This window comes from Hordeum vulgare, chromosome 1H (genome assembly GCF_904849725.1).
Source record: "Hordeum vulgare subsp. vulgare chromosome 1H, MorexV3_pseudomolecules_assembly, whole genome shotgun sequence".
In the NCBI taxonomy this organism is placed as follows: domain Eukaryota; kingdom Viridiplantae; phylum Streptophyta; class Magnoliopsida; order Poales; family Poaceae; genus Hordeum; species Hordeum vulgare.
In genome coordinates this window covers 419,388,170-419,394,904 of record NC_058518.1, presented here as the reverse complement: position 1 = coordinate 419,394,904, position 6,735 = coordinate 419,388,170, and the positions used below count along the sequence as shown (strand labels likewise).

Here is a 6,735-nt window from a genome sequence, read left to right as displayed (position 1 = left end):
TGGATGTTTGAAGTTCATGGACTCATTTGCAAAACTTTTATTCACAGACAGGCCCCTGGCCAAAAAATAGAAAACGCCTTCGGCCAAAATACGCTTTCTGGCTGAGAAAACGGAATAGCACTGAGGGCGCCTCCACTTATCCACGTGGGCAGCGGCCGCTGTCACCGACAGGTGGGTCCTACACCCGTTCTCTCTCCTCCCTCTATCTTCTTCTTCCTCCTCGTGCCTTCTCCCCGACGCAGCCACAGAGGGCTTCGGCCTCGCTGGCACCGGCGACGGAAGGCCACGGTGGGCTTGGGCGCCGCCGGGGATGGATGTGCCGCTCCATCCCGCGCCCGTGGGTACCCGCGGCGGCAGCAGGGAGGCTCTGTAGAGACCGGCCGAGAGGGAAGCGAAGCACGGCTGCGGGTGGAGCTTGGGAAGCTCGCCGTGGTCAGGGAGAGGAGAGGATGGAGGGGGGATGGGGCCTCTGGTGGTAGTAGTGGTCGGTTGGTGGAGCTAGAGGAGTGGAGGAGGCCCAGGTGGCCGAAATTTAGGCGAAGATGGCCGGTGGCCATGGCGGCAATGGCGGTCGGGGAAGGCTCCTCGAGCTCGCTTGAGTGCACGGGCGGGGTTCTAGGAGGGAGGAGTGGAGGCTGGAGGTGCCGCCGATGCCTGGGGAAGCTCGAGGCCATGGCTATATATAGCCGGCCGGAGCAACCGGATCAGCACGGCCGCCGTGGCGGCCTTATCGCCGTACTGGCGCTTCGGGGCACGTGGCAGGAGACGGCGATGTCGGCAGGGGATCCAGGGAAACGGAGAAGCTCGGGAAGGCTTCGGGAGAGATCGCAATGGAAGAGGACAATGGTGGTCATGGGCGGAATAGAAGCGGGGCTCGTCGTGGCGCGGCGAGGAAGAATCTGGAGGGGGAGAGGGGTCCAGGAGGAAGGAGACGACAAGGGGAAGTCCCTGGACATGATTGAGCGCCGAAGGGGCGAGGAAAAGGTCGGAACCGAGGGTCCCAACTTCCAGAGCACGCGCACGGCATGCTAAACGCATGGTCACCGCATGAACTGGCGCACTCGGTGCACCCTTGCATGCAACATGATGTCTAGCAGCAAGTCCTTATAAGGAAGGTTCCCTCTGAGGAGATAAATCACCAAAAGGAGTTAAGAATGGATGGGAGGATTCACTAGAAGTTTTCTGCAGCAAACTTGGCCACATCACTATGATCAACGGGAAGGTGATAAGAGTCAAGTATGATGTCTGGGAGGCTTAGGGTAGGAAGGACTATTATCCTGTGAAGTTTGAGAAGAAAAGGACCAAGATTCAATATAGTTGCTTTGCAACTAACCAATTTGGTCCAGCACAAAGATTTTGATGTGGTACTCACATAACAACTAAGATCGAGATGAAATTTGGAGGAGATGAGTTATTTAGCCATATGAACAAACTGTATAAATTTCATACCATCTCGATAAACCAAAGTGGTACTTCCTTGCCACAACATCCCACTGGACAAAATCTTAGAAAAATTACTGAGGGAAAATGGTTGGATAAAATGAGCCTAAATTTGGTGGAGAGATGTTTTATAGGTAGGAGACTGTCGTGGTAAAATTTCAGAAATTATGGAGCAACATAAAGTACAGTTGCTTCACAATCGAAAATAATGACCAGAGACAAAGATTTGATGTTGCGGTCACATAGTTGATGGGGTGATGCTAAAACTTGATGGAGAGGCATGATTTGAGCCTATTGAGATCATGGCAAAATTTCAACTCATTTGAATACTCTTAGCTAGCACTTGTTTCACTAAGCTTCCTGTGGACCAGAAACTTTGGAAATTTTCTAAGAAATATTTACTAGCCAAATGAGGTTGTATTTTGTCATGAGGCAATGATATGGGTAGGAAAGAGTGCCCACAAAGTTTGAGAGCAAGCAAGCAGATATAAAGGGTACTTGCTTCACAACTTGACAGCTAGGGCAGAATCAGAAAAGGAATATTTGAGGAATATTTTTGAACATGACAAGGCAGGATTTTGTAATATCTAAGGAAGATGTGACCCAAGAGATTTATAAGAATTATTTGGGAATTTTTGGAATGATAGAAATGTGGGTTGCTTCACAACCCAGAGCAACAGGGTTATTCCATTAATAGAAAAAGGAATATTCCCCAGGGAAAATGTTATTGGGATGGGCTCAAGATAGAAATGACATGGTCTTGGGATGGTTTGGAGGTTGGCAAGTCACTAGGGAAGAGAAATCAAGGGTGATCCCTTTAGATTCCAAAACTACCAAGCCACAGAAAAGCAAATCCAGACCAGAATCAAAAGAAAAAAGAAATGGACAAAATCCAGGGTGTTACAGCTTCCTCATGTACCGCCGTGAGGGCGGCCTCGTCCGCAAGAATGCACCCTTCCAGAGCCTCGAGACGGTCGTGCTCCGCCTCCTCATCGAAGGCGGTCCGGGCGGCCTCCAACTCACGGAGAGCCACATATGCCTCCCGCCCGATGATGGACGCCTCCCCGAGGGCCAGATCCGCCTCACGCCCAGCGCTCCAAGAGATGGATGCGGTGGTTTGGGCCGCACTCCCCTAAAGCCTTGTCGTTGCCCCGGATAGGGTCACGGATCCTCTTGGGCTCGTCAGGCCAAGCGCGGAGGCAGAGGACTCACCAACACGTGGCGCTGGAGAGGGCGGCCCCGCGGGGCATCCCCACGCCTCTTTGTTGTTGGCGCCTTGGAATGTTCGGTGATCGGATTCATCGGGCTAGACAAGGTACGCAAGGAAGAGCAATGGCGGTGACGCACTTACTCATTGGTGGCAACCGAGCGTCATCGCGTTGGGGTCGGCCGTGAAACCAAAGGCCCCGCGCGCGCTTCAACGTTTGAGGCATCCCTGCTGGCTGCCATGGGAAGAAAAAAGGAGGGAGAAGGCAACGTTCGCACAAGAATGGCGGAGCAGCGTGGGAAGAAGGCAGATGGGAGAATCTCTATGGTGGCAGCTCCGCCCCTCGGGTGTGGCGTCTTTATAAGCACGACCGCAGTCCCTGAGGCTTCATGGGAAGTGGAGGCGACATGCCATCAAGCGCCACGTGCCATGCCTGGCCCGTTGGCGGTTTTGGCTCGCGTCCCCTTGTTCCCCCAAGGGGACACTCTACGCATGCCACGGCCCGAGGAGCAGTCTTACGCGAGAAGGAAGGCGCATGGGGGACGCGTTAGTCAAGGAGGAGCAATGATGGCCGACGCTATGCGCATGCTTTACGTCAACTCACTTGGGGCAGTTCCCGAAGTGTTGCGGGAAGGAGAAGAGTCCCACGACCTGTCGGGTGCCACACATCGAGCCTGGCCCGCAGACGGTTGGGCCCCACATCACTTCGCCCCTCCTATCGGGTGGAGTCGTGCACAAGGTGGGCCCGGGGGCTACTGTCGCCCCCCTGGAACCGGGGGTACCCAGGCCTGTCGGCCTGCGCCCCCAGGCGCAACGTGCTACATAGGCCTCATTCAGCCTGGTGGCACGCCCAGCAAGCAAGATCCTCGCGAGGGCCCTCGCCTCGTGAGGCAAGTGTCGGAGGATCGTTGTCAAGGATCGCGCGAGGCCGCTCGCTACAAGGACGCGTCCCGAGGCCAACCGTGAGGCCCTTGCGGGGCGGGCTCATCAAGGGTGACCAGACATGGTCTCATGACCCTGCACCTCCACGTGGGGGACGTAGGTTGCGCAGGCGGCGAAGGAGCGGTGCCGGCGAACACGGACATGGATGCGTTCCACTTTCGTGCTAAGGGAGCGGGTCTAGCCGGCGGGCTCCCAAAGCAACCCCCAAAGGCTGGACATTTGATGCAAGAGGACCAAGGCTAGGGGCTCGGCAGGACGGAGGTCACCCCACGTGTGCGTCACGACGAAAAGCTTTGGCAGGGGAAGACCACTTTTGTCAGGATGGACTGTAGTCCTGTCCCTTTTTAAAATGACCGGTGTGGCAACCCTTCCCGCCAAGTATGAGTTTCTGAGGGAAGAGGACCAAGGCCTGTATAAACGGGAGGCCCGACCTCCGTAGCAAGGGATCCACCAACTCCACTAGGGCAAGAACCCCCTTTTTACTTGTCTTTCACCTCAATCAATCGAGACAAGCAGGAGTAGGATTTTAACCGTAAGGTGGCCTGAACTTGGGTAAACTGCACGTATGTTCTTGTTCATCTTCCTTAGCTAGTGCCATCGGAGAGTCACCGTGAGTAGAGAGGCAGAACAGGATAGGAGAGCGAGCACACCCGAGTGTTCGAACTTTTTTGGATCCGTGGAGCACCGATCCGGACACTAGCAATCAGCCTACATCCCTGATCAACAGAGGAAGCATCTCATTAGGAGTATCTTTAGTCCATTCATTATTACAATAAGATATTATAGCTTCTCTAGGGAAATATCTCTACTATTAAATGGGGATCTACCGTCGTCGTGATGGTTCGACCACGACAGATCCCCCACCGCTAACATAGTTCCACCGATTTTTTTCATCCGTCCTTAAACCAATCGATTAAATATATAAAATTGGGTTCACATGCCAAAAAACAAAACCTCTGCACCACCTGAAAACGCATCTCCTCGTAACCTCCTCCTCCACGCACGCACCAAGCCCACACACGCACGTCTCGTCCTGCAGACCCCCACCCACGTCTCCCATCCACGCACAACCCACACCCCGGAGTTCCTCCGCCTCAGCAGCGGCAGCGCAGCCGGGCTCCTCCCCGCCGCGTTCGGCGCCGTGTCAGACGTCGTGGTGGGAATTCCCCGCCAACGCGATTCTCAACGAAGGCAGTGTGTACGGCGGCGTGTCGCTCTACCCCGGGGACTCCTTAAACTCCACGAAGCTGCCCGTCGTGTACGGACTGTGGCTCCCGGCTTTGCGGCAGGGGCGAGCTTGACAAGGACAAGGTCGGTGGAAAGATAGTCCTTTGTGAGCGCGGAGGCAACGCCCGTGTCGACAAAGGCGCGGCCGTCGGGGAGGCCGGCGGAATCGGCATGATTCTCGCCAACACGGAGGAGAGCGGCGAGGAGCTCATCGCCGACTCCCACCTCATCCGAGCGACAATGGTGGGGCAGAAGTTCGGCGACAAGATCAGGCACTACGTCAAGACCGACCCGTCACCGACGGCGACCATCGTCTTCCACGACACAGTCATCGGGAAGTCGCCGTCTGCGCCGTGCGTCGCGGCGTTCTCGAGCCGGGGCCCCCAGTACCGCACGGCGGAGATCCTCAAGCCCGATGTCACAGCCCCCGGCGTCAACATACTCGCGGCATGGACCGGCGAGGCCTCCCCCACCGACCTCGAGATCGACCCAAGGCACGTCCCGTTCAACATCATCTCCGGGACGTCTATGTCGTGCCCGCACGTGAGCGGCCTCGCCGCGCTGCTCCGGCAGGCGCACCCGGACTAGAGCCCCGCGGCGGTCAAGTCGGCGCTCATGACCACGGCGTACAACCTGGACAACTCCGGGGAGATCATCAAGGACCTGGCCACCGGGACCCAGTTGATGCCGTTCGTCCGCGGCGCCGGGCACGTGGACCCCAACAGCGCGCTCAACCCCGGGCTGGTGTACGACGCAGACACCGCCGACTACATCGGCTTCATCTGCACGCTCGGCTACACGCCATCTCAGATCGCCGTCTTCACCAGGGACGGCTCCGTCGCTGACTGCTCGAAGAAGCCCCGCCCGCTCCGGCGACCTCAACTACCCGGCCTTCACGGCCGTCTTCTCGTCGTACAAGGACTCCGTCACCTACCACCGGGTGTTGAGCAACGTCGGCAGCGACGCGAACGCGGTCTACGAGGCCAAGGTGGAGAGCCCCGCCGGCGTGGTCGCCAAGATGACTCCGGCCAAGCTCGTGTTCGACGAGGAGCACCGGAGCCTGGCATACGAGATCACCCTCGCCGTATCCGGCAACCCGGTGATCGTCGACGATGAGAAAAACAAATGAAGAGATTGGATCGGATCGGATGATGAGAAAAGAAAAAAGAGAGATTTGATCGGGATGCAATGCTTGCATGGTCCGGTGCACTTGGCTTCCGGCTTAGTACGCAACGACGAGCTTGGAGCCCGAGGCGGCCGCTACGGGCGCAGGCCCTGGGCGCAATCAAATCCACTGCCACGCTGATGTGTTGACGAGGAGGGCCTGCTCGTGAAGTGCGCCGTGACCGCCTACCAAAGCTACATGCAGGCCAGGGGTGAAGGCGGTGAGGTGCTTCAGATGGGAGGCGCTGAGACGAGGGGGCGAGGTGAAGGAGGACGTGGTTCAGATCAGGAACAGTTGTGGTGTGTGCATGTGTACTCCCTTTGTTTTCACCAAGCCATAAAAGATGTAGCAATTCAGATCGGGTCTTCTTTATTCATGGTAGAATATACCTCTGGTAATTTTATATTTGTTCACATGCATTTACTTTAATCTACTGATGATCGGGCCTTCTTTTATTTTTGTTCCTCAATCGTAGTCTTGGCTGAGGCCATGCACGGAGAATATGAGCTCCCGATGCATTTCTTAACATGCGTTATAAACTGTATCATCAACAAGTATCAAGTGTGGTGATATACGATGCTCTAAACTGTGCAACATAGTGGTGGACTTTGCATTTTTGGTGTTTGTTTGAGTTTTGTTTGATTATTTTGTCAATTTTCTAATTATTCTCCTGCTACAAATATTAATTAATCTTCCCTTACCGCTTCTGTCAGAGGATGATTTTACTATAGGAAATTTGATTGAAGATCTCAAC

At 55.5% G+C, this 6,735-nt stretch overlaps 1 pseudogene; it reads left to right on the top strand.

The window, feature by feature from the left end:
- Positions 1 to 2,353: 2,353 nt before the first annotated feature.
- Positions 2,354 to 6,338, top strand: LOC123399948 (annotated as a pseudogene).
- The last annotated feature ends 397 nt before the right edge of the window (positions 6,339 to 6,735 follow it).